This window comes from Marmota marmota, unplaced genomic scaffold, assembly GCF_001458135.2.
Source record: "Marmota marmota marmota unplaced genomic scaffold, marMar, whole genome shotgun sequence".
NCBI classification, from domain to species: domain Eukaryota; kingdom Metazoa; phylum Chordata; class Mammalia; order Rodentia; family Sciuridae; genus Marmota; species Marmota marmota.
In genome coordinates, this window is record NW_025999949.1 from 9,130,707 (window position 1) to 9,156,438 (window position 25,732).

Genomic DNA, 25,732 nt, shown 5'->3' on the forward strand with positions numbered 1-25,732 from the left:
ACAGTCACTAGTATGGCAATATGTAAATCAATGGATGTGTAATTGATGTGATTCTGCAATCTGTATATGGGCTAAAAATGGGAGTTCATAACCCACTTGAAGCAAAGTGTGAAAGATGATATATCAAGAACTATGTAATGTTTTGAACAACCAACAATAAAAATAAATAAATAAATAAACCTGTCCTAGGAATTGCCCCTCTTTATAGGAAGCTATAAAGTTGTTAATTAATGTGTGCTTGGCTGCTCCATCATGCCCTTCTCCCTTCAGCCCACCTATTTCCCACCTTTGGCCATCCCAGGTCTACTCATGCCTAGTCAGTAGGGAAGAGGACAGGAGAACAAAGGAAACCTAGGACATATAAAAAGGGCAGAACATCTTGCTTCTTGGGATACTAGGATATCAGCTATGGCCCCCTTCTCCCTCCAAGGAGAAGTCTATGTTACCCCTTTTTAATATGTCCTAGGCTTGCCTTGGTGTGATTCTCTAATGTTCAAACTTCAACATATGAGGAAGCAGAACTTGTCACCAATAACTGGTAGTATCACCCCCACCTAAAACCCTTCATGATTCCCTTTATAGGAATGAGATTCTTCACCCCTAACCAGCAGAAAGAAGCTACAGAAGAAAGACCATCATCCTCATACCCTCATACCCCATATCTATAAAAACAAAGAAGGAGGAATATTGGCATCAGATCTGTCATTTTAGGTCGGGTGCCACTTTTATCTAGGTACTCCTAAGTTTCAATTTAGGAGCCATTGTATCTAGAGAGGCAATGCTGCTTAGCCTCCTGTAAGAATGTGTGCCTGCTAAAGGGTTGACCTACTCAGCCATTGACATGCTTGTGACATTCCTCTTGTGAACTATAAAGCTGTTCTGTGAGTGCCTATAGACTGATGCTCTCCTTGGAGGGACAGCCTTGTCAGTTTGTTCCATGCTCTGACAATAAATCTCTTGAGTGGGATTCTGGTGTGTAATGTGGTCCTTGAACTTTACATAGACTTTGCGAGTGTCCTTTCAATCTGGCTTTAAGTTTAAATATGGCAAATTTATACAGTTCTTATGTCAATGGAGAGGTTCACACATGTTCAAAATTTTCTCTTGTTTTTATAAGATCCCAAGCTAGTGAAATGAAATGAGCTATTTCATTGGATGTGGATGCCTAGACTAGATAAATCCACCTTGACTTTTATAGTTAAATAATAATTCCCAGAGTTAGAAAAATTAGATAAGCACTAATCTGTCAAGACTATTGATAGAATGCGTAATTTTCTCAGAAACCCACACATTGTAGTGTAATGGTCTGATTTCATCTTATGCATGAGCTTCATGTGAGCTGCTACTACTATGTGTTACTCATATGATTATACCTAGCATCAGACATAGGGTATCCTTCTTGGTTCAGGCGTTTGTTAAATAATGGTTGTGTGTGTGTGTGGGCAGGGGGTGGGTGGATGTGGGTGGTGTGTGTATTTCTCTGCATTTTAGTACAGAAAAGAGAATATGACCTAAAATACAAAGTGCGTTTACTGGGAACAAATATCCTTGGCTTTTCACCTTGCCTGTAACTAATCAGTCTTCACTTTGGTCTAGGAAATCATACTAATTGGTACAGATTTAGATTCTCTATGTAGGACTGATGAGACCAATTAGTAAAAATAACACTATAGAAATAAAGGACAATAAGCTTAAAGATTCAGTCTCATGTGGGTCATCTGGGTTTATTGCTCCATGGGAACTACTTGGAAATTTCTGTAATTGAAGCATGGTGGCTAACGTTGAAGCCAGAATTAGACAAGCAGATACACGCAAGGGTTGGATCTGGAGAATGGAGAAATTGAAATGTCAATTCCTTCAGAGCCCTTCCTCCACCCTTATCAATATAACCTGCCCCTGCTCCAACCTGTTGCTAAGGTAACCTGTCTCAGGGATTGTCCCTCCCTCCAGGGAGTTGTTAATTAGTCCTCCCTGGATCACTCCCCACTGCCCCTTCAGCCCACCTGTTTCCCACCTTTTGGCCATCCCACCAGGCATTTCCTGAGCCTAGTCACATAAGCAGCAAGGGGATGGATAAGGGGAAGAGAGCAGAACAAAGGAAGCCTAGGATATACAAAAAGGCAGAACACCTCACTTCTTGGGGTACCAGCTATAGCTCTCTTCTCCCTCCCTTTTTAAAATAAACCCTGCTTTATAAGCTTGCCTCTCCGTGCTTCTCTAATATTATACTTCAACATGTGAGAAAGCAGGACTTGTCACCAGTAAAGGGAGGTATGAATGTCAGGCCTTTACTGTAGATTTTTGGGATAGCTAATTGTAGAACTTTATTTATCAGATAATTTGATGGATTCATATGTCACATGGACCAAAAAACTAGTAGTTATGTACACTAAGCTGGACCCTAGATTAGAAGGGTCAAACCGCACAACTCCACAGAGGGACCCCTCACACTATCGTTTTTTGTTAATTGTGCAGCAAACACCTGGAGGGTGCTCTAGATGTGAAGCAGATGCTCTCATGACCAACCCATACCACTCAGGTGTCTCCATTTGTTCTGACTTTCGACTGCCAGTGAACTCATGGATTAGCTCTTTCTACCACATTCAAGAAATTAATGTTGGGATGATTCTAAGGCATATATTTTACACTGGGTTGTCAGGCTTTTATCACTGTGACTGAGATACCTGATAAGAACAACTTAGAGAAGGAAAAGTCTATCTTGGAGCCCACAGTTTCAGAAGTTCTGTCCATGATCAGTTGATTTCATTGCCCTAGCAGAACTTCAAAAAGGGATAATGGAGGGAAGCTGCTCACCCCAAAGTAGCCAGGAAGCGAGCAAGCTAATGGGCCATGGATAAAATACAAACCCCAAAGGCAAGCACCTAGTGACCTAACTTCCTCCAGTCATACCCCACCTGCTTTCATCTACCAGATAGTCCATTCAAATTACTAATCCATAATTTGATTGATTAATCTATTGATTAGGTTATGCCTCTCATAACATAATCATTCACCTCTTGAATTAACACAGGAGCTTTGGGGGACACCTCATATCCAAACCATAACATATACCATTATCAGCATTCCCCTGTAAGAATAACTTCTAGCTATCTGCTGCAGTAGTTGGCTCAGGAGCATATCCTTTATTGACCACCTTCTGTTTACTGTGTCACTTTCCCACTTTTTCAGCATTGTCTGTATTTGCTAAACAAAGCATTTGAGTTAGAATCCTTATCCCAGGATCTTCTTTTCGGAGATCTGATACTAAAACAATATGCAGTCCAGGTCTGCTTAGAAATTTCTTGAATGTAGTTGTGATCTGATTCGTCTGGAGGAGAAGTTCTTTTCCTTGTCACTCAGGTTGGCATAGTGGTCTTGAACAGCGGTCATCATACAATGGACATTCTTGTAAAATGTGACAGGAAACCCTCTCCGCTGCCATCTATGCCCTTTAAATAAGCAATTTAAAATCCCAATTAGAGGACTCAATGAGTCATAAAGCGTTGAAATGAATGTTGCTTCTGTTTTTATTGAATATTAAAGGCTCATTGAACCAATTCTTTTCATTGCCTTATTCTATTTTCACAGTACATGGAAATAAAAATTTTTTAAAAAATTATTTCTATTAGTCTCTCATGGAGCTAAATGGCAGAAAAACTTAAATTTAGAAGAGATGACAAAGCAACTCAAAGGATGTGAGACGCCGGTTAAAAATATATTAGGAAATGGTGAGTCTGCCTGCAGTTGACAAGTGGGGCATATGTAGGCCTATGCTATCCAGTTGCTAAAAGATAGTTATTTCAGAGAATATCATTCACTTGGAGACTGGTGGGAATAAATCAAAATGATACAGTTTAATTGGAGAATTCTGAGAATTAGATAATGTTATTCATATTCATTCTATTGTAGTAGCAAAATAATTGAAAGGAGAATGAAAAACAAAAATAAAAATGATAAACTAGTTCTTTATAAAGGGATGCAAATTATAAAAGACTTAAATAAATGATGGAAGATCAATGAATGTGAAATACTGTAAGGGGAAATATCAAAGAGGATTGATGGGCAGAAAGCAAAAGTAGCAAAATCAGTAAATTCACAAGATAGAAAGCTACCAAAACCCTTTGTGGGAATACTTGTGGGGCCTTTGCCAGCTCATGTCACTCCTTCACTCATGAATGGCTGCCCGTTTCCCTCAGAATAAAAGCCCACATCCCTCCATTAGGACCTGACTTGCTCTTTTCTCATCTCTCTCTATCCTCATCTCATATGATTTTCTTTCTTACTCACTTATTTCTAGATCCACTGGGTCTCTTTTCTGGGCCTCAAATATAGCAAACACAATTCCACCTCAGAGTCTTTGCATAGCTGTTGCCTTTACCCTAGGGATATGTGCATGGCTCACACAGTCTCTGTCTTTGCTCACATGTCAACTTTCCAATGATGACAGCTATCAACATCCTATTTAAATGGTCAATCCCTGCCCACCTTGCCCTATTTGTTTTCAAACAATGTTTTTCACTTTCCAACAAAATGCATAATATATATTATCTATCAGTTATTTAAAAATCTACCCTACCTAAATTTCCCAAATGAAACATAGGTACCTTGAAGGCTGGAATTTTGTCTGGAATTTTCACAGATGTTTCTCAATCATCTAGAACAATGCCTGACACATAGTAGGTGCCTAGTGAATATTTATAGAATGAATGAATGAAATTTTCCTGATTCCATTTCTGTCATCAGTGTCCACATGAAATAGTTGTTGAATAACTAAATGAATGAATCAATGCAACTTTATGGGTTGAACTAGAAAAGTCTTGCAGAGGTTGAGGTAAATTTTCAACATAACTTTGATTATAATCACAGACATGAAAATGTAAATCAAAACTTTATTCAAAGGATGATATATTATTATTTCCAGGCACTGGTACTTACAATTCAGTCTCCAGCTGTCAGATATGTCGTCATAAATCTCTTGAATGTAGTATCTCTCTTTCCTAGGCTAGAAGATTAGAGTTTTATTTAAACAAAATTTGTGATATGAATATGATTCTGGGAGGTAATTTCTGGTCTAGCCTGTATGTTCTAGGGAATAAAATCTAACTTCTTTCTAGTTTAGTAATTATAAACAGTCTCTCAAATCCATATTTTCACAAAATGTTAAGTAATTAAACAAAGTATATGAATACTATGAACGTAAAAATATTAATCTTCTTAAATAAAACATTATTTCAAGTTAAAAATTAATATATAAAATTCATTATGTATAACAGTGAGCTAGAACTATGTTAAATATTCTAAAAGATATTTGAAAATATAGTAGCTTAAATTCAATGTGAAAAAAAAATAGATTTTTGGCTGAAGTAAGTTTCAAAAACAGTCTTGGTATTTTGACCTTTTCTGAAACAAATGAATCATGCGCAATCTGAATGGATGAAATTTTTCCAGAGGTGGCTCAAACTCTAGCCATGTTTCCACCATTACCTCGTGGCAAAAAGGGATATTAACAAGTAATGACAGTTACACTAACTTTTTTTTCCCCCCACAAAATTCATCTTTTTATGCTGATCAGTATTTTATTTTCATTTGCATCATCAGACTGACAGTTGCTAATTGGCTTTTGAGCCATGAGATTGGATCATCCTAGGTTCTATTGCACAAGACTATTATGTACCAGTATATTCATATAGATGAGGTTTGATGAGCTACAATCACCCAATTTTGACATTTTATTTTTATTCTTTCTAGCACCAGCCTGAAGAGACACAAAATTCATGATAGCCTTGAGAGACAGCCAGGTAGATTATACTTGGAACATGACCACATGAAAATTTCAAGCAGGAAGATGTTTATGGCTTCTTTCTCCTGGAGGGAATGTCACAGAACAGTGAAATCTATTTTCCTCACGAAACAAAACACTCTACCATAAAATATGTTCATGCTTATTTTCATTTTTCAATGGACTATATCATTCTATAACTTTTAAGCATACAGAAGTTCTTATAGACTAAAGTGAAAAGTACAGATGACAGAAATAATAAATTCCAATCATACGAAAATATATAAAATTCTGACTTTGATGGTTTAGTTTGTATTAGAATGTCTTAATTTAACAGTCTGAACAGTGTTGTCCTATGCCATTACCATCATCGTCATCATCCCCAGTTTTGTGAGGTTCTCTTAAACAAAAGATCAGAATTATCATGAACTCTTCCTGCAGTCCATTTAAACTAGTCTATGGACAACTACAGTGAAAAAGAGAACTTACCCTTTTACTGGAGGAATTGAAGGCCATACCCAAAGTAATGGATACTTAAGCCCAATGAAAATTGTGAAGGGTGGGGACAAGGCAAGAGGTGAAGGTGAAGAATACTCCAGCATTTTGCCGCTAATTGCAAAAACAAATGGTGGAGACCATGAATGCAAAAGACATTTAACACAGTAAAACCTTCTTTAAAAAATGTGATAATCTGCATAATGTAAAACTCTAGCAGATCATGATATTGGAGCAATTTTTTTGGTATTTTTTGGTATAATTATAGAAGGTGACTTAGAATTTTTGTGTGTGTGTGTGTGTGTGTGTTTACAAGGGATTGAACCTAGGAGCACTTCACCACTGAGCCATATCATCAGTCTTTTTATTTTTTATTTTCAGATAGGATCTTGCTAAGTTGCTGAGGGCCTTGCTAACTTACTAGGGTTGGCTTTGAACTTATGATCCTCTTGTCTCAGCCTCCCAGGTTGCTGGGATTATAGGTGTGCACCACCGTGCCGGACTGAAAATGGCCAACAAAGCAAGTTTTTAAGATTTATAAGTATATGTGTTCTAAATTTCTATTTTATTTGTTTTTAAAACTAATCCAATGCAATTTAATATTTTATCCTTAAATCTGTATTTTTCATGGAACTTTGAGCATGACAATCACTTTTTGCCAACCACAATTCTTTTAGGAATATAACCCCTGAGTTTAAGAGATATTTTTGTAAAATTAATATATAAAAAATATTTCAAATGTTAATAACTCTTTATCTATGGGTGGGGAGATCATAAATAGTTTGAATTTTCCTTTATATCCTTTTGTACTTATTCTTAATTATCTAAAATGCACACCCATTTTCATAATCATATTCAAAAATAATGGGAATGTTCTGAGAGTCTAAGAGGAAAGATCACTTGGCTTGTTGATAGAATTTTAATACTGTGGATGGCTTAGTACTAAAACTCAGTTATATATTTATATATATAAAGAGTCTTTGCCTGTAGTTCCTGTGTGTTTCAGGAATTTCTCACATGACCATAGGGCACATCCTTGGGCTAGAAGTGGCCAAAAATAATTTCCTTTTGGAAATGGTCTTTTAGTTAACTTTTTCACTGCTGTGACCAAGAGACCTGACAAGAACAATTTTAGGAGGAAAAGTTATTTGGGGCTCATGGTTTCACAGGTCTCAGTCCATTGATGGCCAACTTCATTACTTAGGGCCCGAGATGTGTGGTGGAGGAAAGCAGCTGGGTATATGGCACCAAGAAGCAGGGGTGAGGGGACTCCTCACCATGATAAAATATAAACCCCAAATGTGTGCCCTCAGAGACCCACCTTCTTCAGCCACAACTTATCTGCCTACAGTTACTACCAAGTTAATCCCTTTCAGAGCCTAATGCACTGATTAGGTTAAACCTTTTATAACCCAATAATTTCAAACTTTTTTGCATTGTCTCACACATGAGCTTTTGGGGGACACTTAACATCCAAATCATAACATATGGAGAAAGGAAAAAGGAAGAAACCATTAAACGACTTAGATTTTATCACCATCCTGATTTATTGGAGACAGATAATAGAGTAAGAAGAACACAGTTCTGCCTAGACCAGATAATTAGTCACTACCCCAAACTACTCTCTAATATACTCTTCTTCTGCTCCTTACCACCTCAATAAATGGCGTCCATTCAGTTTATTTCTCTAACTAGAAATGTAGAAGCCATCCTTGACATAGTTGCCTCACTCATCCCTTATATCAAAGTCATCACCAATTATCAACTAATGAATACTGAATAAAATATGGTGTCTACATATTATGGAATATTATTCAGCCATAAAAGAAATAAAGTACTAATAAGTGCTACATCATGAATACACCTTGAAATTGTTGAGCTAAGAAAGACAAAATGGCAAGATATGGCAATCATATATTGTAAGAAATATTTAGAATAGCAAAATCTATCGAGACAGAAGTAAATTAGTACTTTCTACAGGCAGGGAAGTGGGGTAGGGAGAAATGTATTAGTTTTTTAGGGCTGCCATAACCAAGTACTATAGACTAGGTGGCTTGAAAAACAGAAATATATTTTCTCATGGTTCTGGAAGCATGAATATCAAGATTAAAATGTCATCAGGGCTGATTTCTTCTGAAGCCTTTATACTTGGCTGTAGATAGCCCTCTCCTCCTTGTGTCTTTTGGTGGTCATTCCTCTTTTAAATAAACTTTCAAAAGTATTAAAAATGTTGAAAAACTTTAAAGTTCATTCCATTAAGTTCTGTAGTCCTATTACAAAATTCATTAAAAAAGTGGGGTGGGGGGAATAGATCAGTCTCATATATAAACACAAGTACAGATATGTTAAGTTGAACATTAAAAAGTTAAAACCAATTATTCTAAGTAAAGAAATTACTTATGATATTTCCAAACAAGCCAAAAATAAAAAAGACACCTATCAACTTAAGATACAAGTTTAAATTTATATTTCAATTCCAAATATTTAAATTTCAAGTTTGAATTCATTTTCAAAAATATTTTTAATTAAAATTCATATTCAATTTAAATTTCAGAATAATTAGAATATGGCACTGAGATAATCACCCCTTCATTTGTTTTTTAAAAATTATATCTCTTCTTCCCCAAACTGTAAAAAATAGCTTCCAAATAATAAGTAATCAAATACCAACACAAAAAGCTACACACTTTTTGAATAAAAGAACAGGAGATTATTTTAAGATTATTTTAAGAATAATTAAATGGAGGGGAATAGTGAGAAGCATCAAGTCTAAAAACCATTTAAAAATGAATGGATTTATCTAAATAAAAATTCAGAAAAGATTATCAGCAAACTTAGAAGGTAAATAACAGACTGGGAGAAAATGTGTGCAAAAAATACATCAGAAAAGGAAAACCATCTTAAGGTTCACATAGTTCAATAAGGAAAAGCAAATAACCTAATAAGAAAATTGGGCAATAATAAACTGGAAGTTTTTTTAAAAAATACAAATTACTACATACATCTGAAAATGTGCTTAAAATCACTAGTGCTCACAAGAATTCAACTCTATGTGTCAATGAGCTATTTTTCTCTATCAAATTAGCAAAACTTAAAAAGATCAGTAATGATCAGTGCTGACTTGTATGAATACTCTTGGTGTTTTTAGGAACTCCTGCTGGTGGAGGTAGAGTCTATAGGTAAGGCAGGGTAGCTGGTGGAGACCCTGTCTCTCTCCAGGCAGCCTCCCTGAAAACCATATGCAGTTTCAAATTTTGAATTGATTGTTTTGGAGACAAAGAGAAAGGATTCTCAGGGTTAGGGATGGAGAAAAGTTACAGGCTGGGAAGCCACCTGAAAGTCACAGGCTGGGAAACAAAGGAAGGACACATAGACCCCCTCATGAACTCTTGATTGGCATTTAACCTGGTTACTCTAAAGTCAATTTGATGATTTATTTCAAATTTAAGATTTACACATTCTATGACTAAAACACCCACTTTTGATATCCTTGTCTTTTGCCACCTGGATCCCACCTTTTAGAGTGTGAAGTCATAACTCATGTTTATGTTCAATCCAGCCAACACTGTTTCTGGGGTTAGACCTCTTAGGCTTTCCTCAGGTGTTCAGCCAAAGTTTCTTAGTTATAACTCCAGGAGGCTAAGTCAGCTGCGGCCTTCCATCTCTGCTCCATTCCATAAGAGTATTGGCACTTTCCCCCCAAATCATCCAGGCAAAAAGTCAAGAGGTCAACCATCTGCTGGGTTCAAAAGTAATTGAAATGAAAGAAACAGGGATGTGTAGGTGAGTGTATCCTCCTACACAGTTGCTTTGAAGCTGTGGAGCATGTGCCCTGTGCATCCCATTTATATGTGAATCTATATTTATATGTGAAATATCATGACTTTTAAATTCTGATGCTTGTTATTAAAACAAAGAGAACACAATTTGTACAGGGACAAATTGCTTATGGTCTATTTCTAAATAGTATTCTCACTTTGGCCACTAGTCCAGTATTACCTTCCTCATAGTTAGTTTCCCCTAACAGTTCCTGGTGTGTTGATCTGCCCGTATGCCTCATATAGGACTACTAAGCACACTGCAAACTCTAGAGGCATTGAATCTCCAAAATCAAAGGGTCATATCATGTTTTCCTTTCCCAGAAGTCTCCTTAGCTCCTTTGCAGATGACAAACCTCTTCCCCAGTAACAAAGTAATACCATTTTCCCATTATTACATGGAGTAACAAATTCTGCCTACCAAGGGAATGGGATTGTTGGTGGACTGCATTAAGCCACCAGGCCCTGGCACTCTTCTCTTAGGTAAGAATGTCAGGTCATCCTTTGGTCAATCACATGTTGGAAAAAGTTTAAGTTCCATCTATTAATCTCCCAATCACATCACTACCAGTAGAAAAGCTACATATTTGAAGAAGTGTAAGCAAACAGCAAATAAAAAAAATGTGTTCTATCTTCTAATAGAGAAAGGGTTAAGGAATCACAATCTCCAACTTAAAGACCAAGGTTACTTTACCCGGTTAGGAAAGTACACACTTGTTTTCATAGAGTAATGAACCACAGTTTTTCTGCCCCACAGAATTCTAATGCTGTCAAATATGGTAAGACAGATGATCCTGTTTAAAATGATATTTTGCAAAGCAAAACAGATATAACTCAGTAACTGTGCATCTAATTGACTTAATTGCCTCATTTATCACATGACTTAAGTGAGCTGATGTTTTCTACTCTGCTTCACCCATGTAATTCTTGTAATATAAGAGCTGAGACATGGTGCCAGGCATGAGCGAGAAATACTGTCTCCTGAGAAAAGATATCACTGGAGCGATGTTGGCTTTGGGTTCCAGTTTATTGAAAAATCAATGTCCATTTGTGCGACCAACACGTATGGCTCTCTTCCAGGCTGATGATGGCTGTGGGAGGCCGGCTATCACCTAATGAAGTCAGATCAGCTTACCCAGCACCCGCGTTACAGTTGGCAAAGTGACTTTGTCATTAAAATCCGGTTTATCATTCCTCTCCGTGTTTTTCTTCTCATTTCACTCCCTCCTCTCCACTTCTCTTGAAGCCACAGTATCCTTTTTCTCACGTGCAGATAACAGGCCTAAGGCATCAAATTTTAACATTTCAAAGGGACTCAGTATGATGTTTGGTCCTCAAAGAATAAACAACTTTCTCATATGTCTGTGTCTCTCATCAGGGGCAGGAAAATATACATATACATATAGAGTCCTCCTCAGTCTTGACTCAAAATAGTTGTCGTTACAAGTTGGAGCCAGATTTGTAACAGGCTCAATTGAAATTCGTCAGTTTCACTGTCTTGGGTAAATCAACAAGGCTGAGTTGTCTAATGTGTTGATACGTTTCAATAAACAGAGTCCAGTTGACATTTTACATGGGGCTTTGTTTTTTAAAAAAAGTTAATTACCAGTAAAGTAATACCATTTCCCCATTATTACATGGAGTGGCAACCTAAATTGCAATGCAATTTTTTTTTCCCTGCAGTGTTCCCTTTCCCTGGAGAATGTTCTCAGAATGATAGTCATTGACAACAGAAACTCTGGTGAGACTTTTTTTTTTTTTTTTTTTAATTTCCCTCCTGAAATTTGCCAGGAGTCACAAATAATTCTGTCAGGAAGTGCCAGCTCAGCCAGGGAGCATCGTTACTGGGTTCCTACTAGCTTCAATAGGGGAAGACATTCCTTTTCAAGGATACCAGGAACTCATAGAATCATCAATAAGAGGATAGAGAACCAGATTCAGAGACTGGGTATGAACTCAGGCATTGCTATGCCAAGTGACAGGAAGTCAAGATCTTTAAACTCTAAAAGGCTGATAGAGAGCTGCAGCTGCTATGAAGGATTTTGAATGGCTTCCTGTGTGTGTTTCAGGCTAAAAAGTCCCAGTCCCATGTTGACTGGGCCTGGGATGTTTGATTCTGCTCCAGCTGACAGTCTCCAAAGAAAAAGGATGCACTCTCTTTGGTTTCTCCCCCTATACCTGAGGAAAGGGAAGTCATGGGGGAACTGCCCCATAAGACAAATGTCATCTACAGACTGAGGTAAAGCACCTAAGCTAGGAGGTCATTAATGAAAACTGCCAGGGAGCCTACAGTTTCTGAAATGTTCAACATGTCTGGGGTGCCTAGAAATTGTGGTCAAAAGACACTGTAAATTTGTGTTCAGCGTTCCTAAAGAATTAAAATGTAAAATGAATATCTAACATTTGCTGTGACTATCACAGGCTTGAACCAAGAATTATAAACCAGAGCCGTGGATGACCATGGGCTAAGTAAGCCTCAGAAACCATGAATCAAAATAAACCTTTCCTCCTCTCTGTTGTTATTGTTAGGTCTTTTAGTCACAGCAATGCAAAAGCTGACTAAAACAGAAATTGGTACCAAGAAGTGGGGTTGTTGTTGTCACTAACCTGAATATGTGGTTCAGAAACTTCTGGAGCTTTGCTTTTTGGAATTTGTGGCCAAAATTTTGATAAGTTTAGAGATGCAGACCGGAAAATCTTTAGAATGTTGTAAGCAGAGTTAAAGGTCAATTCTGGTGGGTGCTCACAACCGTAAACAGTAAAGGCCTGGCTCTTGAGATTTTAGAGTCTTTCTTGACTCTATTGGAAATTGAATCAGAGGCCATTTGTGTTATGTTCACAAACACATGAAGACGTTGAGCAGTTGTCTACATTTGCCTATGTCCTGAGACTTTCTGTGAGACTGAATTTAAAGATGATGGACAAATTAATCAGGCAGAGGAAATTTCAAGGCAGCATAGGATTCGGGTGGTGGCATGGATATTGCTGGTGGCTTTTAGACAAATTTACTGTGATAAAAGCAGAGCAGAAAGATTTGAAAAACTTGGAGTTTTGCCAGAAAAGTGCAAGTAAAACTGGGACTAAGAAAGGTGTGGTTATTAATGAGATTACAAAATATTTTACTCAGAGATAATAGGAAAGATGGCCTGAGGGCATCTCAGGAATTGGCAAGACTACAAGTATCTCAGGCTCAAGGGTATAAAAGTAAGAGAGACAATGAAAAGAGGCACTGGATGCACGATGCTTGTACAGGGGGCCTAGGAAGTTGTACCACCATGCTCAGCCACCAGGCACTCAGAGACTATTGAAGGGGGTCCCTGAATGCTTGGCTATTGCTTGAGATGGCCACAGACTTTGGTATCAACCAAGTGGTGCTGGTTTTGCAAGATGCTGGAATTAGGGGGTCATAAAAAGAGCCTTCCACCAAGATTTCAAAGGAAGGCCTGGGAGGTCAGTAAGTGTAAGAGGATTGCAGTCCCTTGAAAGGGCAATGTGTGAAGATGTTAAGAAGGAAGCTGCAGCTGCAGTGGAGACCCCTGAGATTAAGAGATGCCAGTGCTATGGGACATCAGCTGAGGAAAGCTGGAGAAATTCAGCTAAAACAAACCAAGAGAGAGGTCATGTGGGATACAACCCCCAAAGCCATTGGGGGAAGAACAACACAAGCCCTTTGAAGAGAACATTATGATGCCACGTGCTCCAGGTGCTGGACGTGGAGCTACAGAACTTGTTTGCCCATCTGAATTTTGGTCTGGATTTGTTTCCATACCTTTTTCTATGCCTCTATTTTCTTCCATGTGGATGGAAATGTTTACTGTGTGCCATTATATATCAGATATATGTAACTTGCTTTTGATTTTTATAGGGGCTCATTAGAGGGTTTGCCTTGAGTCTCAAGAAACTTTGAACTTGGATTTTAAGATAATGCTGGAACTGTTAAGACAATGGGGACTCTTGAAAATGGACTAAATGTATTTTGTGAAATGGGCATGAGCTTCAGAGGTGAAATGATTAGATTATGAATTGTAACCTAATCACTGGATTCATCCACTAATATGGATTAACTTGGTGGTAACTGTAGAAAGGTAGGGTGTGGCTAGAGGAGATAGGTCACTGGGGATGTGCTTTGGGGTTTATATTTTGTCCTGGTGGCAGAGTTCTCTCTGAGATCACTATTGCCATATGTTGAGCTGCTTTTTGCCACCATGCCCTTCTGCCATTCTGTTCTGCATCAATTCAGGCCAGAGCAATGGAATCCACTGACCATGAACCAAAGCTCTGAAACTGTGAGTCAAAATGACTTTTACTCTTCTAAAACACACATATGTGCATGCATACCTACACACATGTAAATAAAATAAATAAAGCATGTGAATTGGTTCTTTTAGGAGGCATAATAAACAGGAAACAAGATGGTAGGTGAATTAGCTAGGTAGGAAGTACACTCTCCAAAGAAAAGCCCTCAAAGTTAGGATGAAATACAAATAGGACATAAATTCACAGTGATGTACAGTTGTAGTAAGGCATATCACCCAATGCTTTTAGGAGATAAATACATAATTTCTATACAAATATGGAAATTATTTATTTTAACATAGCATTTTAAAAAATTATTAAGATATTTTAATTTGTTTCTGCCATGTGGTCCTGGTTCAGAGCAGTATGTTTAATTTTGGGCTATAGATTGGTTTCAAGAACTCTCAACTGGGAGAAATAAGACCTATATTTATTGTATTTTCAGGTTGTTCTAGGCATTTTCCCATGACATATCACTCAGTTTTCAAAACAGACCTTCAAGGTAGATCTGAGATACTCCAGTTATAGATGATAAATCCAAGGTTCAAAGAAATATATGAGCTTTGCCCAAGGTCACATAGAGCAAGAACCAATTTTGTGTGACTGTGCATGTAAAAGAATCACATTTAGTCACACTCTGGTCATCCACATCTCTCACACCAGTCTGACTTCTGGCCCCATCCCTTTAGGTCCTCCTCTTACTTAGGCTCAGCAGCATCTCATTCCTGGTACAATTTTCTCTGCATGTTGCCACACACTTGTGCTTATCCTTCTTCACTAAACCCTTTTGTCTTGGTCTCCTTTCAGTGTGAGCCATTCTTGCCTGGACTCTACTCTTCTGGATTTTCTTGCTATTTCCAAGGAACTTCTTTTAGGCCCACATTTAATAACCACTGAGAAGCAGATATAGTATGACTGTCTTTCTAGACCAGACCTCTATTTTTTTAGTTCACTTTAATCGACAGAATGACTTATTTGATATCACTTCTTGGGATATCACTATTTCAAAAGTAAAGTGTTTTTTAGAATTTATTTTTGTTTAGTTTTTGGTGGACACAACATCTTTATTTTTTATTTTTATGTGGTTCTGAGGATTGAACCCAGCACCCCATGCATGCCAGGCAAGCGCACTACCACTTGAGCCACATCCCCAGCCCTCAAAAGTAAAGTTTTAAAACTGAACTATAAGTTCCACCCCTACCAAAAAAAAACTAGCCAAAATAAATAAACAAATAAGTATATAGACACATAAATACCTGATCTTTTCCAGTATCTACTATTATAAGAAATGACACATTTGCAATTTTACATTATTGCATGATTGGTGCCTGTTAGTCACTTAGCCAAGATATTAATTGTGTATCTCCTAATTGTTCAAAACAGAGTGAAAACAGCTGTGAACTAGACAGGCAGAATCCTTTTGTGTCCAGACCATGAAATCTAGTGAGGAGATACAGACAGAAAAAATAGTTAGTCAAGTGGTAAAGTGTGACTGAGAAGAACACTTTAGCTGGGAATGCCTACCATGGGGAGCTAACAAATAATTGAGATATGAATGATGAAAAAGAAGGACATTGTTGAGAAAGAATATTCCAAATGGAAGAAACAGCAATTGTAAAGTTTCCAAGATGGAAATGATTTTTATGTGTTCTAGGAGCTCAATATCAGATGGGAGTATAGTGCAAGATGGTGGAGGGAGATTGAGTCAGTTCTGTAAGATAAGGATATTCACTTCAGATCTTAGGAGTAAGAAAGAAGTGAAACAACAAGGAAAGAAAGTTGAGTTAGTGATTGAAGGAATAGTATCCCTTATGAGAAAAGTTAAACAAATATTGGAAAAGAGAGTCGGCTGGGAATACACTCCATCTTGATTCTGCTTTTATAATTGCCTCTTTTTAGGAGAAAGTAGGACATAAGATGCAGTGAGCCTATCTGATGTGTCTCAAGTCACCCCCTGGTAAAAAAAAATATGAGTTCAGAAAATTGTGAGAGGACTGGAAATTTTGGCTAATGTGTTCCTTGTATACAAGATTGTGAATAGAAATTCTATTGACATCTAATTGTTGGCATGTGCAATCTGATAAGTGTTACCAAATGCCTTCCCAAATAAGTATGGAATGGTGTGGAAAGAAATGTGTCTCGGTTGGCTAAATGATGAAAAAAAAATGTCTTTCTTGGCTAAATGGTGAAAGCAGCAACCTATTAAGAGAATTATTCTCAGAGGTTGGATGCTAATTAATTTTATGTGCATGTCAAGAAGTCAATCAATGGCAGACTTGTAGCAAAATAGCAGAGCAAAGAATAATATACGAAGCAGATCCTAGTCAAATATGGAAAGCCTCTGATCTTATCACTAGAAATGTCCAGCGCAGTGATCACACAGCTGTTCTTTTCACCAGTTTGGCACCTATGAACTTCAATGGTATCTCTTCAGTTTAACTAGAAACAATTATGGAAGCATGTTTTTTTTTTCAAGAATGCATACTTTATAATTTCATAATCTTCAAAATTTTCTATTGAAGTGAAACTCATGTAATCCAAATTAATTATTTTAAAGTGCATGATTAGTGCCATTTAGTACATTCAAATGTAGTACAATTGTCACCAGTATCTAATTTCAAAAAGTGAAAGCAGGATCCAGGGGCCTAAACATGGACACCTGAGGCACTTCCAGATCCTAGAGCCTAACCATGGATGCCTGAGGAACTTCCGGACCCGGGGGCTTAAACATGGACGTGCACCCAACAAACTTCCGGATCCTGGGGCTTAAACATGGGCGTGCACCTGAGGAACTTCCAGATGCTGTGGCCTAAACATGGATGCTGAGGCACTTCCGGATCCTAGAACCTAAACATGGATGCTGAGGAACTTCTGGACCTGGGGGCTTAAACATGGACATGCACCTGGGGAACCACCGGATCTGTGGGCCTAAATATGGACGCCTGAGGAACTTCTGGATCCGGGAGCTTAAACATGGACACCTGAGGAACTTCTGGATCATAGAGCCTACACATGGATGTGCACCTGAGGCACTTCTGGGTGCTACGGCCTAAACATGGATGTGTGCCCGAGGAACTTCTGGATCCGGGCATCTAAACATGGACGTGCATCTTTGAAACTTCTGGATCCGGATCCGGGGGCCTAAACATGGATGTCTGAGGAACTTCCGGATCTGAGGGCCTAAACCTGGACGTGTCCCTGGAACTTCTGGGTCCTTGTGCCTATTAAGGGCAGGGCGTGACTCTCAGAAGGGACATGGCCCATAAAGGGGAGCTGAGTATGGGTCCTGTTGGGGGGCAGACGGAGCTGTCGCACCCTGAACTTGAATGTGACGGTGGCCTCACTTCCCGGCCTTCCCCTGGGTGTCACTTGCTCCCCTTCCAGGCAGTGCTGGGGAGGAAGTGAGACCAGGCGCAGGGGCCAGGCCCTGAAGAGGGACACTGTCTTTCTCCTCGCTTAGCCAGGCACCCAGTCTGGCTGGGGATGGGGACGTCTTATGACACTAGCTACTTCCTACATCCCTGCCCCAGGACCTCAGGGACCGCAGGCAGGGAGTCATTGACATGATTCTCCCCTGGCCGTTGCAGCCCCAGGGTCTGCTCAGGGAGAGCTCTGTCTCCCAGAGGGTCAGGGGGCCTCTGTGACCTTATGCTCCTTACTCACCGTCATCCTGGGCGAGCATAGTTCAGGACACCAGATGCTACTGAGAGTGACATCTCCTGGATGGGTGGCTGGGGACTTTGCTTCTGTCCCCAGGCCTCAGACACCAGATGATCCCTCCCAGAGACAGAAAATAACACCACACTGCCCAAGACTTATTTTTAAGCTTTGGATTCTGAAATTTTCCTGCTGCCACCTTCTTTGTGAAGCTAGTTTTTCAACAGAGACAATATTCCAGGGGGGGGAAACCAACAACGTGGAGTCAATCAAACCAAGTTGACACATCTGGTCCTCCCAGAGAAATCTAGACTGGGGGGAGAACAGCCATTCTCAACTGGCGAAATAGTGAAGTTCCCTTGTCCTTATTTTGTGTAAGCAAAATAAATAATCTGATGTTAACTCATCAAATTATTTTTGAGGAGTGCTTGGCTCATAGGAAAACTGATTCTGTTTTATGGAATGAAGTGTTCCCTGATTTTAAAATTAAAAATGAAACCAATTAGGATTGTTAAATTACACTGTCATAATTCTGTTCTTTGATAGCAGAAATAAATAAACCTTTTTTAAAAAAAAAAAGTGAAAACAACTCAAATGTGCGTGAATGAATGAACAAAAGAATGTGATATAGCTATGGAATTGAATATTATTTAACTATAAAAGGAGCAAATACTGATATATGCTATCAAATGGATGAGCTTTGAAAGTATTGTAAGCAAAAAATACAAGGCACAAAAGGTCACATGTTGTTTGTTTCCATTTATATGAAACATCCAACAACACTTATTTATACACACAGATAGAAACATAAATACATAAGCATATGCATATATATTTATATGGATTTATCATAAGGACTTAACTTTATACAACTACGGAAGCAGGAGAGCAGAATACGCAAAGTTAAGTTTCTAAGTTAAGTGCTGAAACCTGATGCCCACAGGCAAATGGCCAGGAATAGAAGGTGATTGTGGAGCAGGGGAAGCAAGGACAAGTAGGAACCTGTGAATCTGAGCTGGAGCCTCCCAAAATATGAACTGGAACCCACAGGGGTTCCTTATCACCTCCAAGTTTCTAACCTTGATGATGAGGGTTTTCTGTAGGAGGAATGTGTACCCTTTGTGACAGAGCAAACCTTATACCTGGGCCTGGAGTCAGAGACCCAAGAACAGGAGATACAGAAGCATCTGGAGTGGTCAGGGGCTTGGCAGTTGACACTCTACAGCTAGGAAGCCAGAAGGTCAATACCAACTGGCGTGGGCTGCAACAGTTCCACAGCCTGTTTGGTGGGACGTTTGCAGCACCAGAAAAAAGAAAGCCAGCTGATGGAATGAAGGAAACCTGAATCTGGGAAATGCAATCCCAGTTTAGCTAAACTGATGCAATATAAATCTTTCTCAACCACCAGGGATGCTTATAGAAGAAATGAGTAAGCAAGTGCATGAAACAATGTTTTGGCAAGCATTTTAGTACTCCTCTTGCTTACAGAGTGTACAAAAAGTATTTTACAAGTACCTTATATAGACCAGAAAATGCATTGGGCATTTTGTCAAGATTGTTATTTTATTATGCCTTCACAACAACTCTATGACATAGTTACAATTTTTATTACCGTTCAAAGATGAAGCAGAGGCACAGATTGTTAAGCAGCCAGGGTAGCAAATAGCTGAGCTAGAAAACCAAATTTAAAACTGAATTTAGACCTATCCCATTACAAAGTCCATGCTCTATCCACTGTACCACACTGCCCCCCACAGCCCCACTTCATATTCTCCATGTATAGGAAAGTTTTCTACTTCTCTCTCCATCTTCTTCCTTTTCCAAGGGGGTGGGGAAGTGTAGGGATATATTTTTCTTTCTTTCTTTTTTTTCCCCATGTGACTGCTTGTATAGATGGCTCAGTTCTGAAATTTGTACTTTTTTCAGCGGTGCCTATCAGAGATTATATGAAGCTCAGTACCAGGAAATGAGACCACCTCTTTTTTCTCTCAGGAGTAAATTATTCTTTCTCCTGATTACTGTGCTCTGCCCTCTGCTGTTAAATCTATTTTCATCACCTGCTACCAATAATCTACCTTGAAGCCACGGACAAGTGCAATTCAGAAACATTTTTTGTTCAGCTGTTTGTTGGTAAGTCTCATGAATACCCATCAAAAGTGTGCCACAAAATGTTTGATTTCACCACAAAAGTTTCAATACATAACTTACATATACAAAGAGGCAGATTAAATAGTTGCATACTTTAAGATGCATAATAAGATGCATAATAGTTGCATACTTTAATATAACAGGTAACATTTTTAGCATTTACTGTGTACATGCGTCTGAACTAAGAGCTTTATATAAATTATCTCATTAATCTAAATGACCACTTAGGAACAAGTAATAAAATATTGCTATTTTTCAAGTGAAAAGTTTGAAGTTTAGAGAAGCTAAAAAACTTGGTCAAAGAGGTAGGGAAATAATCAGATCTGTTTAATCTCAAAGCCCTTGATCTTAATTATCATAAGATATTTAAAATTCATTGACAAATATTTCTATTGTTTAACAAATATCCACTGAGTGACTATTAGGCATTCAAATAATGAGGGCAAGTTAGAACACCATGGCACAGGATAAAATGAGGAATACAATCATAATCATATTTTTTTGTGTTGTAATAACTATTTAAAGCAAGTTTCTGAAAGATGTATGAATATTTGACAGATGCAGGCACAGTCATTGAGGGTTTTCCCCCAAATGACTGACTGTACAGTAATCCTCCACACAGACATCAAAATTACTGATTTTGTTTTAGTAGACAGCAATTAAGTATATTTCACAACTGCAAATCTAATTGAAATTTCTTAAATTCCAGATTTTGTCTGAACAATTTATGAACACAAAACAAAGTAGTAAAGACTAGTCATCATTTTATTTTGTCATTGCTGTGCACTATAGAATGAATGAATCCAGCATATGCTAACTGTGTCCTATGGAGGTTTCTGCTGCTCCTACAGCAAATCCCCTTTCAGGCTATTTCAGATTTTTCTTTTGCTACTTGTACCATTCCTAGTTTTTCTTTTCATTTCATCTTTGCCCTTCAGTGTTTCTACAGTGGAAAGGCTGGGAAATTTGAGCGGACTGGTAAATTGCATTTCTTAGAAAATGGAGAGCACAAGAAAGCAGGAGAGTGACCAAGATGATCCCCTGGAAGGTCATCTGTCTCCTAGCTTTCCTACAGTGCACACTGGATTCATGATTGCAAGAGTTAGTGTATCTCCACTTGGCCCAGAGTTTTTAGGAGAAATCTCTTGGTAGGGCTTCATGTCTAAGACAACCCCTTGTAACATAAGATGAGAACAATGTCTGCATTAACATGGAGTTTACTTAAGCTACCATTGTGGATATTGAGTTATAGATGACAGAGGGTTGGGGTTCTGATATAAACTTCAATCCCTCCTTACTATGTGAATCAATTGGACTGGGTGTGGCTCAGACAGTTATCTTTGTAATGGTTATTTTGTTTTGTTTTGTTTTGTTTTGTTTTTTTGTAGAGAGTGTTTACTGTATAATCTCTTATTTTGCAAGTTTATTTTATTAAATGAGGCTTAAGGAGAAATTTCTTCTTTCAACTTTTCTAAAGAGGATCTACTATCATTTTCCCTTTACCTTGGCGATCTTGTCCTACATGCCTGGGCTGTGCCTCTGGTTTGTGTGCTTGTTTTCCCTCTTTAATCAGGACAGTCTGTGTCCCTACCTGTGCTTTGGGAATAGTTTCCATATATTGAGTGGTTACTTTGAATTACCTCTCACTTTCATAGTTTCACAGTGGTGTGGTTATTTTTTATTTGATGGATAAAAACCAAGGCTCAGAGAAGTTCAGTTTACTTATGAGACCGCAAAAATCAGGATTTAAATCTTTATCTGTTTTTAAAGCCCAGGAAAGGATGCCTTATTTACTTCCCATTTTATAGAGAAAAGTAACCATCATGGTGGAAGGAAATGTATAATGGTTGTAAGGCATCACGGCTTGGATCTTTAATGTCTCCCCCCAAAATTCATGTGGCAATGTGTTGTGCAGGAATATTAGAGGTGAAATGATTAGATTGTGAGATTAATCCATGTGAATTGACTACTTGGTGGTAACTGTGGTCGGGTGGGGTATGACTGGAGGAAGTAGGCCACTGGGGGAGTGTGCTTGGGGGTTAGATCTTGTCCCTGGCTCCTCCTGCAGGCATTCTCTCTGCTTCCCAGTTGCCATGAGCTGAGCAGTGTTCCTCTTCCATGCCCTTCCATCATGCAGTTCTGCCTCACCTCAGGTCCAGAGCAGTGGAAATGGCTGACCATGGCTGAGACCTTTGAAACCATGAGCTCAAATGAACTTTTCCTCCTCTAAGTTAATTTTGTCAGGTATTCTGGCAACAGCAACAAAGAGCTGATCTGTAAGTGAGTTCAAACCCTGGCTCCATCTTTACTCTCTAATCAGCTTCCAATAGGTTACCTGAACTCTTCGAGACAGTTTCCTGCTCTATCGACTAGGTATAAGTTCATTAACTACCTCTCTGTGAAATTGTGAGGACTAAATGCAGTATCACATGCAGTGTGCTTGGGACAGTGGCTGGCACCTAGGAAGAGTTCAATTACTATTACTATTGCTATCATTGTTATTTCTTAACTGAAAAGTGGTCTTCTATTAACAAAGAAACCTGAGTGTTGTGGTGTTTACTCCAAAATGCCATGAAAGTCCTTCAATGCCTGCTAGAGTCTAGAGGTATGAGTGGTGAACCAGTTCATACTCACTGTCATGTGGGACCATATCTATGATGGACAGGAAAGAGCATTTTTTTGAAAATTGGTGCTTTAAAGCCATGGTAATGTTACCACTTCTTCCCCCCCCCCATAGTGATTATGTTCTTAAATATGAAGTGGAAATCAATTACTACACAATGCATGAAGTACTCTCATCCTATAAAACCCTATTCCTGGAAAACAATCTTGGCTTGGCTTTGGTGTCTCTAAATGTGAGGATTAGAGTCCAAAATTGACTCCCTGGAAAGGCTGACCAGACAGTAGTTAACAAATCACCCACAAACAGAAAAAATTCCCGGACAAGCTGGGCAGGATGAGGACTCTCACTTCCCATAAATCTCTGACCAGCCGTTGCATTTTATTCTCGTAACCAACACCATTGCCATTTTCCCCTTTCATCCATTCATCCTTCTCTCCCTCTGTTTCTCCCCCCTTCCCTCCCTCCCTCCTTCCCTTCCCTACTTAGTTCCTCTCTCTCTCTCATCTCTATCATCTCTCTTTCTTTCTCTCCTTCTCTTAAGGAATTAAGCACACAATGAAAATTAAATTATATTTTTTACTTCTTGGCGGACACAACATCTTTGTTTGTATGTGGTGCTGAGGATCGAACCCGGGCCGCACGCATGCCATGCGAGCGCGCTACCGCTTGAGCCACATCCCAAAATCATAGAATTTGCAGGGAAATGGATGGCACTAGAGCAGATTATGCTTAGTGAAGCTAGCCAATCCCTAAAAAACAAATACCAAATGTCTTCTTTGATATAATGAGAGCAACTAAGAACAGAGCAGGGAGGAAGAGCAGGAAGAAAAGATTAACATTAAACAGATACATGAGGTGGGATGGAAAGGGAGAGAAAAGGGAAATTGCATGGTAATGGAGGGAGACCCTCATTGTTATACAAAATTACATATAAGAGGTTGTGAGGGGAATGGGAAAATAAACAAGGAGAGATATGAATTACAGTGGATGGGGTAGAGAGAGAAGATGGGAGGGGAGGGAGGGGGGATGGTAGAGGATAGGAAAGGTAGCAGAATACAACAGTTACTAATAGGGCATTATGTAAAAATGTGGATGTGTAACCGATGTGATTCTGCAATCTGTATTTGGGGTAAAATTGGGAGTTCATAACCAACTTGAATCTAATGTATGAAATATGATATGTCAAGAGCTTTATAATGTTTTGAACAACCAATAAAAAAAATTAAAAAAAAAAGAAAATTAAATTATAAAACTGACCCTGTGTGTGTACAGTATTTTTAACAGTAAGTGCTCTGTGTATGTATATAAACTTGGAATGTTAGGGTCTCAAGGGCAGGGGTTGCATGTGGTCCTGCTCTGGACAATGCCTAAAACACTGAGCCGTCACAGTCTGTGCCAAGGCCACAGAGTGACTGAAATGGGTTCTCTTTTTAAAACAGAGAAACAAACATTTTAAGTGTTAATCTCATGAAGTTCTTCAGATCTATTTAAAGAAAATATAATAACTTATAAAGGTAATGAAACATTAGGCCTTCTCTTTAGCTCATAGAAATGATCTCTGTGAATGGGGAAGGAAGCCCCGGTATCCCTAGCCAGCACTCTCCTGTCTGCTTGTTCTGCGATGCCTGTTAGATGCACAATGGTCTTACCTGCTTGAAATATTGAGGTTGATCCTAAGCTGTCTTTTTCAGGTTTGAGTGTTTCCTGGTGTTTGTCTACTCTGGAACATTGCTCACCTTAATGAGGTGATTCAGCCTTTCCCAGCTCTCTGTATAGCTCGTTAACTGAGCTGTCCCTCTGCCAGTGGTTTCCAAACACAGGTCTGTGACAAAACTTCACTGGTATGAGGTAAAATGAGAAAAATAAGGATAATGTAGGGACTTTTTCTTAGGGCTAAATTTACTTAATTGAAAGGAAGGCCATTTATTTTGAGATTATGTAATTCTTATATTTTTGTGACAAAGAAGCCTTTCTTTTATGAAAGGATACACACGAAGCAACTCAAGGACTCAAGAGTCTCAAGCTTTGGGACACGAGAAACATATAAACTGTTCTAGGTCACAATTGCTCTGTGTGTGTGTGTTTGTGTGTGTGTGTGTGGTGTGTGTGCACATGTGATTATGTGAATGTGCTTATGTCCAGGGGCCCACCGCAAGAAGCCATGTGAATAGATAGCCCCTAAAGGAGGCTTGTAGTGAAGGACTTAGTGGGGAGCATTAGCACTAGTCAGATGGCTTCTTCCTCCATTCCTCCCTCCTTTCCTTCCACCCTCCACTTTCTTTCCTATGAAGGAATTGAGGCAGGCATGAAAACCCTTCTAGTGAGGGACTTGTTGGTGAGTGTCAGTACGGTCAGATGATTGCTAGAGAGCACATGGCAAAATGCAACATCTACCCATGATGAAAACTCTTAGCAAACTAGAAATAGAGAACTTTCAAGGAAAACTGTGAAACTATGATGAAGAAAAAAAAAAAGAACTAAATAGATATTCCCTCGGAGTTCCTGAAACACAATGGGAAACTGTTCCACACTTACAGACAAATCTTGAACCCCCACATTGCCTTTATGGGATGAATATATTTTGTTCTGAGTTTCTCTTGGTGTCCTTTTAAGTTTCATTTGAATAAAATTGTTCTAGAGGATGGGCTTGATGAGACTATTCTATTTTCCATCAAGCAACTTGAAAGAAAATGTGAAAGAAAAGAAAACTTGCTGTGATGCTATTTCTCATAATGATACTATTTTAAATGAATGTGATGGTTCAAGTTTTCTAGGAACAGAGTACAATCTCAGGGTAGCAGAAAAAGAGAAACATTAAGTGCTGTCATATACAAAGTGTATTTAACCATTTTAACTGAAATAAAGTGAATTAGTATGAAATCAGAATTTTGTGAAGTTGCTTATTCTAAATGAATT

General features: G+C 38.6%; 1 pseudogene; it reads right to left on the minus strand.

Annotated features, from left to right (window-relative positions):
• The window catches only part of LOC107142765, a 33,579-nt pseudogene extending 15,522 nt beyond the window's left edge, over positions 1–18,057 (minus strand).
• Between the last annotated feature and the right edge of the window lie 7,675 nt (positions 18,058–25,732).